The sequence below is a fragment of the Callithrix jacchus genome, chromosome 6 (assembly GCF_049354715.1).
Source record: "Callithrix jacchus isolate 240 chromosome 6, calJac240_pri, whole genome shotgun sequence".
Classification (NCBI taxonomy): Eukaryota; Metazoa; Chordata; class Mammalia; order Primates; family Cebidae; genus Callithrix; species Callithrix jacchus.
The window spans coordinates 98,329,192-98,340,968 of NC_133507.1; the positions used below are offsets into that span (position 1 = coordinate 98,329,192).

Below are 11,777 nucleotides of genomic sequence, written 5' to 3' on the forward strand. Positions count from 1 at the left end.
TGTGACTCACCTTGGAAATATCTCACAGGATAGACAGTAGAACTAACACCCCATATTTGAAGGGCCTCCACAAGAGTCAGCCTTGCTCAGTGGGGCAACACCAAGCTCTTAGGAAAGCAAAATAGTGAAATGCAGGGAAATGCGTTAAACCAGAAAGCTATCCACCCACAGGACTTCTCTTTGGCAGACGTTAGTTCACATCTCTGGAGATTTTAATCAAAAGATGATGTAGTTTCTTGTCAAAGATAAGAGGACCCTAGCAATGAATGGAAGGCAGAAGTAGAGTTCCTTTCATCTCTCTTTGAAGACTTCTGCAAAAAGAAAAGAAAAAAACTTAACTCTACCAAGAAAGATGTAGCTATATTTTGGTGACTTCTGGAGACATGGAATGAAGAAATGTGGTCAAATTGCCTCCAACTTTTCAAAACCAAAGGATGGAATGCAGTTAGTAAAACTGATCCAACAGAAAAGTTTAACAACTGGGCATTTTTCAAACAATAAAGCAAACAATCGGAATTTAGTTGAAGTGGAAAGGATGCATGTGGTGCCTCACGCCAACCACAAGACAGGAGCCACAGAGTAGGGTTGGATGCTTCACTTTCCTCCAAAGCTCATTCCCATTTTTGCAGCAGCAAACCAAGGCTTCAAAGTTCCCAATTTGCCCTCACTGCTGCATGCCACAAAAAGACCACGCTATGAAAAGACCAACATCTCTAACCGAAGCTACAGACGACCTTCTTTTCACTTCTAGTTACAACTGGACTCACTCATTGTCTTCTAGAGAAGCCATTCATTTGTGGATAACTTTTCTGGTGTTTGGTTCTGGAATTTGTCTTTTAGATGACAATTTTTTTCCTCCAGAGTTAGAAAAAGACTCCATGACATTTTATTATATTTATAGTGTATTTTTATTATAGTCATAAAATCGGGTTTTTTTCTTTTTATTGGAGTTCTTTTTCTAGTTTTTTTTTTTTTTTTTCTTTGTTTTGTTTGTTGAGACAGGGTCTCACTCTGTCACCCAGGCTGGAGTGCAGTGGTACAATCTTAGCTTACTACAACCTCTGCCTCCTGGGTTCAAGCCATTCTCCCACCTCAACCTCTGTGGTAGCTGGGACTAAAGGTAGGCACAACCACACCTGGCTGATTTTTGTATTTTTTATAGAGACAGGGTTTTGCCATGTTGGCCAGGCAGGTCTCAAACTCCTGACCTCAAGTGATTCACCCACCTTGGCCTCCCAAAATGCTGGGATTACAGGTGTGAACTACCATGCCTGGCCTCAAATTTGATTTTATTATACCAATATTATCTTCTCCCCCTCCCACAGCTCCCCAACCACTTCTCTAAGGACTCTGGTCCATCACAGTTTCCCACTTGTGGAGTAGATATTTAGGGTTCATACTGGAAGGAGGATAAAAACAGAAGGAATTTGGCCTACTTCCTTCACATGACGCTTCTCCATCTTCCACATGTGTGGCATTTGCTCTGAGAATGTCGACTCTCTCACAGCCTGTGTCAGAACGGCGTGCCAGCACAGGTCTTCTGGTCTAGCACACACAGAAAGAGTGAAAAGTACACATGGTGGCCACTGTGGGTTTGCAGATTTCCTGTCTCAGGCTCACAGGTCTGGGACCAGTTTTGCAAGTGTTGCTCTACTAACCACAGAAGCCAGAAAGGAAAAATACATTTTCAATAGACAATTTTCTATTAAGGAAGAGAGTGTTGTTTCAGCAAAAACAGGCTTTAGCCATAACTGTTTTTAGAAGGATTTGATGGGAGGGGAATGTCTAGAAACAACTTCAGAACTTCATAAAGATAAGAGCAACAAAACAACTAGTGGAGTGGGTCTCTGTCCAATCTCTCCAGGCTCAAGGACAGATGTGAATTTCCTGTGAAGGGATATTCTTCTCAAGGACACTTACCTTCTGTTGCCTAGGGATAGGTAAGTAAGTTATCTGGTGTCAAGAACCTTATTGGTAAAACAATAAAACCATGTATTCACTTGGGCTTGTGTTCTTTATTTAAGTGAGAGGGGTTCTAGAACAGCCTTTCTGTCTGGACTCCTTGATGGTAAACCTTCCTATGTGAGGTCTGCTCTTTACTGTGTGGACCAGGCCAGGGCTGTTATTTGGCATCCCGGGACCAGCTTGCTGCTCTGCCCCAGGGCCACAGCCCACAGTCTAGCCTCAGCCAGTTCTGGTGTGACTGTACTTAGTACATCAGTAGTCATGAGAAAACCGGCTAAGAAAACATGGAGCTTCAACAGGAACAAAATATTATACGTGCAACACCCATAACAATGCGGCTCTCTTATCCCCATTGTTCCTTTCTTTTCTGCAGAAGGTTCTTTTTAAATTTTGACGTATATTTGTCCAATTGTTTGGTAAAGCATTTCCATGTTTTTGGAAACAGTGAATCAAGTGTGGACCGGAACAACTCTATCTCACTTACCTGCTGCACCCAGCACCTGCCTCGCTGTGGGGATGCCCCATCCTTGGTGTCTTACAAATCCTTGCACAGCTTCTTTACTTGTATATAAGACATATGCATATACAGAGAGACAGATTCTGCATGACCTCACTTACATGTGGAATCTAAAAAGGTCAAGCTCACAGAAGTAGAGAGTAGAATGATGGTGACCAGAAGCTGGAGGGGGGTCGGGCAGGGAAAGGGGAGAGGTTGGTCAATGGGTACAAAGTTATCATCAGATAGAAGGATTAAGTTCTGGTGTTCTATTGCACCACATGGTGACTATAGTTAATACTAATGGATTGTGTATTTCAAAAGACCTGAAGGAGAGGATTTTAAATGTTCTCACCACAAAGAAATGGTAACTATTTAAGGTGATGGATATGCTAATTAGCCTGGTTGTATCATTACCCAGTGTATATGTATATCAAAACATCATTTTGTATACCATAAATACATGCAATTATTTTTTAATTAAAATTTTCTTTAAACTTAGGCCAGGCGTGGTGGCTCATGCCTATAATTGCAGCACTTTGGGAGGCTGAGCTGGGTGGATCATTTGAGGTCAGGAGTTCAAGACCAGCCTGACCAACATAGTAAAACCTCCTCTCTTTTGTATTTTGTAAAAATACAAAAATTAGCTGTGTGTGGTGGCATACTCCTGTAATCTCAGCTACTCAGGAGGCTGAGGCCGGAGAATCACTTGAACCTGGGAGGCAGAGGTGCAGTGAGCCGAGATCACACCACTGCACTCTAGCTTGGGCAACAGAGCAAAGACTCTATATCAAAAAAAAAAAAATTAAAAACTTCAAAAACAAGTGTGCATATAGATTTTTATTGTTCCAAATGTTTCACACACACAAAAAAAAAATCTGATCTAAACTTTGTTTTTCTTTTCATTGAACAATATTTTTTGGAGAGCTTTCCAAAGCAGCACACACAGAAATTCATTTTCTTTGTAGCCCTATAGTATTTTATCTGTTGCACAATTTATTTTGAAGTCTCTATTGAGGGACATGTAGACTGTTTACAATGCTTTACTATTATTCAAAAAAAAAAAAAAAGAAGGTTGCAGTGAAGTACCTTATACATATAACTTTTGCCTGTGTCTATAGAATACAATCCCGGAAATAGAATTGGGAGGGATATACATTTGTAATAAATATCACCAAATTGTCTTTTATAGTCTTTAACTTACCAGTTTATAACATAAAAAAATTTTTAAAGATATATCCTTACCTCATACCATATAAAAAATTAACTCAAAATGAAACAAAGACCTAAATGTAAGAGCCAAACTATAAAACTCTCAGGAGAATACACGGGGATAAATTCTTATGATCTTAGACTTAGCAATGGGTTCCTTGCTCTGAGAATGCCAACTCCCTCACAGCATGTGTCAGAAGCCCAAGCAACAAGAAAAAAACATAGATGAAATAAATTTCACCAAAATTTAAAACTTTTAAACATTGAAAAACTCTATCCAAAAAGTGTAACGATAACCCACAGAATGGGAGAATATGTTTGCCAACTATATATATATCTATTCAGAGCCTATCTAATACTGTCCTGTGGTTTCTTAGATTTTTTTTTTTTAGATGGAATCTCATTCTGTCACCCAGGCTGGAGTGCAGTGGTATGATCTCGGCTCACCACAACCTCTTCCTCCCAGGTTCAAGTGATTCTCTTGCCTCAGCCTCCCACGTAGCTGTGATTACAGGTGCATGCTGCCACACCTGGCTAGTGTCTGTATTTTTAGTAGAGACAGGGTTTCTCCATTTTGGTCAGACCGGTCTCGAACTCCTGACCTCAAGTGATGCACCTGCCTTGGCCTCTCAAAGTGCTGGGATTACAGGTGTGAGCCACCATGCCTGGCCTTAGATTCTTTATATCTATTTGGCATCTAGTAACTGCCGGGCAGCAGACAAATGTTTACCTCTTTCCTTCCAGGAGGGGCATTCCCCCACAAGGATGATGCCTTCCCACAGAGAGGAAAGCCTGGGTGCAGGAGTCAAGTGAGGGAGAGTTGTTCCCGTCCACATATGATTCACTGTTTTTAAAAGCTTGGAAATGTATTACCAAACAACTGGACCAATATATACATCATTGGAATTCAACTTGCCTGAAATTCTTTCATGCAGACAGGCTGATTCAAGTCTATGCCTCCACCTACCGTCTATATAACTCTCTCACACACCAAACCAATATTTCCCTTATCCTAAATCATCCCAAGGCCAGGTTCCAGGCAACTAGAGACCACCCCTATAGCCCAAGCTCACCAATGTTATTCAGAGTAGCCAGTCCTAAACTAATAGCCCTGTCCTGCCTCGCCTTTCCTGCAGAAACCCCAATAAAGACTCTGGCCCCTGCCTTCTCACTCATCTTTTACCTCTTGACCATCCTGGTGCTTCCGCTGTGGCCCTGTGTGTTGTGGCATGTGCCCTCCTCTCAGGAAATGTAAGTAAGAAACCTCTTCTTTCACTAGTGTTGACCTCTCTGCGTCATCATTCAGTCACCTCCATCATTCAGACACCTGCAGTTACAATTGAGGCAAGTATCTAGAATATATAAAGAATAGTTACAACTCAACAATAAAAACACAACCCAAATCAAACATGAGCAAAGATCTTGAACAGACATTTCTCCAAGGAAGATATACAAATCGCCAGCAAGCCCAGAGTAGCCACTGAGCTGTACAATTACAAATGCTTAACAGACCAGGTGCGGTGGCTTACACCTGTAATTCTAGCCCTTTTGGAAGCCTAGGAGTTCAAAACCAACATAGGGAGAACCCAGCTCTACAAAAAATAAAAAGTTAGCTGGGTATACTGGTACATGCCAGTAGTCCCAGCTACTCGGAAGGCTAAGGTGGGAGGATTGCTTGAGCCTTGGAAGTTGAGGCTGCAGTGAGCTGTGACTGCACCACTGACCTCCAGCCTGGGCAAGAGTATTGTCTCACAACAGCAACAACAAAAGGCTAAAATTATAACTCTTATGTGCTGTATATTTTACCACAGTAAATAAATAAACAAAATAAAGCATTGGATTAGTCAGTGTTCTCCAGCAAGACAGAACCAGTAGGATTTGTTTGTTTGATTGTTTATTTATAAGATATAGATTGGCTCATCTAGAACCAGAAATACCATTTGACCCAGAAATTCCATTACTGTGTATATACCCAAAGGAATATAAATCATTCTGCTATGAAGACATATGGACACGTATGTTTATTGCAGCACTATTTACAATAGCAAAGACTTGGAACCAAACCAAATGCCCATCAATGATAGACTGGATAAAGAAAATGTGGCACATATACACCATTGAATACTATATAGCCATAAAAAAGAATTAGTTCATGTCCTTTGCAGGGACATGGATGAAGCTAGAAGCCATCATTCTCATTAAACTAACACAGGAACAGAAAACCAGACATCACATGTTCTCACTCATGAGTGGGTGTTGAACAGTGAGAACACATGGACACAGGGAAGGGAACATCACACACCGGGGCCTGTCAAGGGGTAGGGACAAAGAGAGAGAGAGCATTGGGGCAAATACCTAATGCATGTGGGGCTTAAAACCTAGATGACAGGTTGATAGGTGTGGCAAACCACCATGGCACATGTATACATATGTAGCAAATCTGCATGTTCTGCATAGGTATCCCAGAACTTAAAATAAATAAAAAAGATATTGACTGGCTCACATGATTATGGAGGCTAAGTCCCGATGTGAACCACCTGTGAACTGGAAACCTAGGAAAGCCTGTGGTGTATCTGAAAGTCTGAGAGGTGGAGAATCAATAGTCTAGGTTCTAGTCCAGGTCTTAAGGCCTGAGAACCAGGAGTGGTGAGGGCTGGAGAAGACTGCTGCCCCACCTCAGTAGTCAAGCAGTTAATTTAACCTTCCTCTGCTTTCTTGTTTTATTCAGGCCCTTGGTAGATCTGATAATGCCCACCCACATCGGCTATCTTCTTTACTCAGTCCAACCATTCAAATGCTAACCTTTTTTAGGAATACCTTCACAAACACACCCAGAAATAAGGTTTAACCAACCAGCTGGGTATCCCATCACCCAGTCAAGTTGACACACAAGAGTAACGATCTCAAGCATCGACCATAAAAACAAAACCAAAAAAACCACAGGGATATACCACTTCTACTTATTAGTATGGCCGTATGAAAACAAGAAAGCCCCTAAAAAGCAGAACATAACAAATGTGGGTGAGGATGTGGAGAAACTGAAACACTCACACACTGCTGATGGAAAGGAAAAATGGCACAGCCACTGTAGAAAACAGTTGGGCAGTTCCTCAAAACATTAAATATTGAGTTACTGGCCGGGCGCGGTGGCTCACGCCTCTAATCCCAGCATTTTGGGAGGCCGAGGCAGGTGGATCATGAGGTCAAGAGATCGAGATCATCCTGGTCAACATGGTGAAACCCCGTCTCTACTAAAAATACAAAAAATTAGCTGGGCACGGTGGCGCGTGCCTGTAGTCCCAGCTACGCAGGAGGCTGAGGCAGGAGAATTGCCTGAACCCAGGAGGCGGAGGTTGCGGTGAGCCGAGATCGCGCCATTGCACTCCAGCCTGGGTAACAAGAGCGAAACTCTGTCTCAAAAATAAATAAATAAATAAATATTGAGTTACCATTTGACCCAGCAATTCTACTCCCAGGTATATATCCAAGAAAAATAAAAACATGTCCACACAAAAACTTGCACACACAAAAACTTGCACACAAACATTCACAGCAGCACTATTCATAATAGCCAAAATGTAGAAACCACCCAAACACCCAACAACTAGTGAAGAGATTTTAAAAATGTTGTTTGTCCACACAATGGAATACTATCTGGTCATAAAAGTTGGCTGGGCCAGTGGCTCATGCCTGTAATTCCAGCACTTTGGGAGGTTGAGGCCAGCGGATCATTTGAGGTCAGGAGTTTGAGGCCAGCCTTGTCAACATGGTGAAACCCCGTCACTACTAAAAATACAAAAACTAGCATGGTATGGTGATACCATGTTACCGCCTAAATACCAGCCTGTAATCCCTGCTACTCAGGAGGCTGAGGCAGAAGAATTGCTTGAACCCGAGAGGCAGAGGTTGCAGTGAGCTGAGATCGCACCACTACACTCCAGCCTGGGTGACAGAGCGAGACTCTGCCTTAAAAAAATAAAAAAGTAAGGTTCCAACCCCTGGGGCTCAGCAATTACACTTCCAGAAGTCATGCTACAAATGCACTGTTCTCTCTTCTGGGTCTTTTCTCCTCTGTGTCCTAATCTCCACTCCATGCCTCAAGTGAAGTCAATAAATGGGTAATAATTCCCTTAAACTCCGTGGAATTAATTTCTTTTTGACTGTAGGAACTGGCAGTTCAAAAAAAACCCTAGATTCCTTAATAATTAAATAGAAACCTGAAAAGTTCCTTCTAAAAATGTTCATGGCTATAAAAGTAATAAACGAAGCGCCAGAAATTCTGCACTGTAGGTCGGGTTAATAATCGTATTGGACAGGAGCAGCCATTACTGTTTGGGTGGCCGAGCCCAAACAATATGTGCTACTGTAGCGCCCTCTGCTGGCCAAATGCAAAATCAAATTTACGTAGTGGTTTTTAGTCAACACTGTTTTCAATAGCTGCTTACAAGCATTGAGTTTCCTGCAACTTCCTGTTTACTGCCTCTGCTCTCCTCAAGTTCTCAGCTTTTTCTGGCATCAGCTAGGCTTACCTCCTCCTTCTCAGGGAAGATCAAGACTCCCCTCATATTCCTAATCTCAGCTCCTAAGATTTGCTCCTTCCACTATCCTGTTTCCCGGCTGTTTGCACCATAGCCTCCCTCCTTGAGTAATTCTAGTTCTCTGTTCTCTCTGCATCTGTCTGCCTTCGTACTGGCCATTTACCATGTGCCCACATTGCACCTGGGCTTCTGCACTCACGACCTACCTGCCATTCCCTCACTACTGCCCAGTCTCACCTGCACTTGCCTGAGCACTCTCCACTTATTCCTTGTGCCAGGGGTTTTTCAAATGAGGTCTGTGGACAATCTACGTGCGCTCCACTTGGCTGCCTGCTACAGTGCAGATTCCTGGGCTAACTGAATCAGACCTTCTGGAACCCTGGAACCTGCATTTAAAACGAATACCCTAAAGAATTCTTATGTACATGCATACACATACACACAAATACACACACAATATAAAAACAACCCTGATGTTTTTGTTTGTTTTACTAAACCATATGATCTTGTCCAGAAACTTGCCATGGCTCCAGACCATCTAAAGATTTAAATGCAAAAGTCTCACACTGGCTTTTAAGGCTTTTGGTAAATTGTTTTACCTGTTTGTTGTCCTTTCCTGTAAGAGGATTATATTTCCCCTTTCCCAGGGATGGCAGGCATGGTCAAGTGACTTGCTCTGGCCAACAAAATGTGAGCAGCAGTAACATATGCCACAGTCAAGCAGGCACTATGAGAACCATTGAGCAGTTCTGCCACATTTTCCTTCCCTTGGCCAGAACTGATGATAACCCAGATCAAAGCTGCCTCTTCAGCCTGAGCCCAGAACAAAAAAGCCATGAAACAGAGCTATAGATACCCACAAGGGAAATGTAATGTAAGGGACAAACACTTGTAGTCTTGCTGTGATTTGGAGTCCTTTGTTACTGCGGTTTAACTGCCTGAGCTGACTGATACACAGTATTTCACAATTTGCTTTTCTAACTCTGTTTCCCATTATTCCCTAACACCTATTCCAACTGCTGCCAAACTGAACTACTTGCTTTCCCCAAACACCAATAAATTTCTCCAACTCTATGCAGTTTTTTGCTTCCTATCTCTTGCCTGTCAACAACACCTCTCAAAGTTTAATTTCAGCCTTCAAGTCCATCTCAAGTGCTACTTTCTCTGTGCAAGGGTGTCTGATCTTTCGGCTTCCCTGGGCCACACTGGAAGAAGACCTGTCTTGGGTCACACATAAGATACACTATAATAATAGCTGGTGAGCAAAACAACAACAACAAAAAAAAAAAAAAACATAAAATAATTCTCATAATGTTTTACGAGAGTTTGTGTTAGGCCACATGCAGCCCATGGTCCACAGGCTAGAAAAGCTTGGTAAAAAGCCTTCCCCATTCCTTTGATGGCCTAGGAATACCCCTGACCCACACTCTATAATGGCAACTGTTTAACCTATGTTTATTGTTTTTACATATTTTCTTATCACCTCCCTGAAGAAAAAAGTCACAAACTCCTTGAGATTAAACACTATTTTATTCACCAGGCACAGTGGCTCACGCTTGTAATACCTGCATGTTGGGAGACTGAGACAGGCAGGTCACTTGAGCTCAGGAGTTCGAGACCAGCCTGGCCAACATGGTAAAACCCTGTCTCTACTAAAAATACAAAAATTACCCAGGCGTGGTAATGTTTTTCTGTAATCTAAGTTACTTGGGATGCTGAGGCAGGAGAATCACTTGAAACCCAGGAGGCCCAGGTTGCAGTGAGGTTAGATCGCACCGCTGCCCTGGAAGACGGAGCAAGACTCTGCCTCAAACAAACAAACAAAAAAAAGACTATCTTACTCATCAATGTATTCCCTGAAGCTCTGCAAATAGTAGGTATCCACTCAAATATTTGTCAAATTAGCACATTCAATTAGAGCACTGCTGTTTAATATATTTATGATATTTTTAAAGGAAGATTTTAAAGAACATTTAACACGCTCATCGAGGAAGCAAAATTAAGAAGCAAGAAGAATTAAAAATCATAGCAAATAGCAAAGATTCCTGCTGAATAAAATATAGGCCAGGCACAGTGACTCACACCTGTAATCCTAGTGCTTTGGGAAGCCAAAGCAGGCAGATTGCTTGAGGCCAGGCATTCGAGACCAGCCTGGGCAACATAGCGAGACCTCCTCTTTACTAAAAATTAAAGAAATTAGCCAGGTGCAGTGGTGTGCACCTGTAGTCCCAGCAACTTGGGAGGCTGAGGTGGGAGAATTGCTTGAGCCCTAGTGGTAGAGGTTGCAGTGAGCCAACATCGTGCCACTGCACTCCAACCTGGGTGACAGAGCAAGACCCTATCTCAAAAATAAATAAATAAATAAAAATAAAGTATAACTCAAAGTTTAATGAATCTCTTTGCCTCTCTCTCTCTCATCTATAAAAATAAGCATGTCTTGACCTTCATCTCTTTCTCTCCCCAGATATGCCCAGCAGATCTTAAAGTAAAACTTCACCAGAGGGAAACAATGTGTCATACGACTCATGAGTGATGACTCCTATTGTTACAGTCCATATACTAAACGCAATGATTTTTCTAATTATGGACCAAATTAGCTTACGTATATTCTTACGTGTGGGAAAAATGGATTTCCCTATTTATGATTAAAAGCCAGTAAAATATAATTCCAGTATTAAAACCAATCCCCTTACCGAGCCCCACAGCAAAGTGCTGCCCCTACAAACCTCATAGCAAATGGAGTGCTTCTCAGGGTCTCGCAGCTGCCTCTTTTACCAGTCCTCTCCAGCTTCGATTAACCTCATGCCCTCTGAGACATTTTGGCAGTAATTGCAAAGCTTATTCTGGTTTGAGAATCTAATTTGAAAGGAAAGAACACATTATTTTTGAACTGCTTATCAATCTTCTGCTGAGTGATGTTTTACTACAGGCTGAAGGTAAAAGTACTACGTACATATTAGGGACACAAAGTTGCTTGCCAGAGCACTTCAAATCTGCCATCTGCGCCTAGGAAAACATATTATCTATTCAGCCTCTTCATTATCTCAGGAAGGGAAACATTTCTTTTACTAAAAACTCAGAATGACACAAAAACACATAAAGATTCCCGACCTTTTGTGAGTCCTTTTGGCCAGCATTTTCTGTATTAAACTGTATTCTACGGAATGGAAGTGTCTCTGCATAGAAGAATAGATGGTTAGCAAAAAAGCCAGGACTTATGTGGTGGGGGAGTGTGAGGAATCAGTGATCCAACGAGCATGAAAAACCTGAAAATTAGGCCGCATTCTCTCTTAAACCCTCTCATCCTCTTTAAAATCCCATATATATAAATATAAATAAATATATATATATGTATATCATGCTTCACACAATGCTGCAGTGAAGAGTCCTGTTACCTGCTACAGTGAAACATATGAACATGTTTCCCAAGTTGTTTCATCCCAGAATTAGCTTTTATGTTTATGTTTCATTTTGGAACACCCGTTAAGATTATCTTCTGGGCCACTAGTACTGAGCAGAACTTGAATTGAGAAATAGTTTCCTGTAGGTATGCTTGTATCATCCAT

The 11,777-nt window shown here is 41.8% G+C and overlaps 1 long non-coding RNA gene across 1 annotated transcript; it reads right to left on the reverse strand.

Moving 5' to 3' along the window:
* Positions 1 to 884: 884 nt before the first annotated feature.
* On the reverse strand, positions 885 to 11,777 carry LOC144576675 (uncharacterized). The gene is made up of 6 exons (XR_013518974.1): positions 11,607 to 11,777; positions 11,323 to 11,387; positions 11,165 to 11,217; positions 10,938 to 11,067; positions 4,857 to 5,025; positions 885 to 1,545 (listed from the first exon to the last, which is right to left on the reverse strand). It is a non-coding gene; the product is annotated as an uncharacterized LOC144576675 (long non-coding RNA).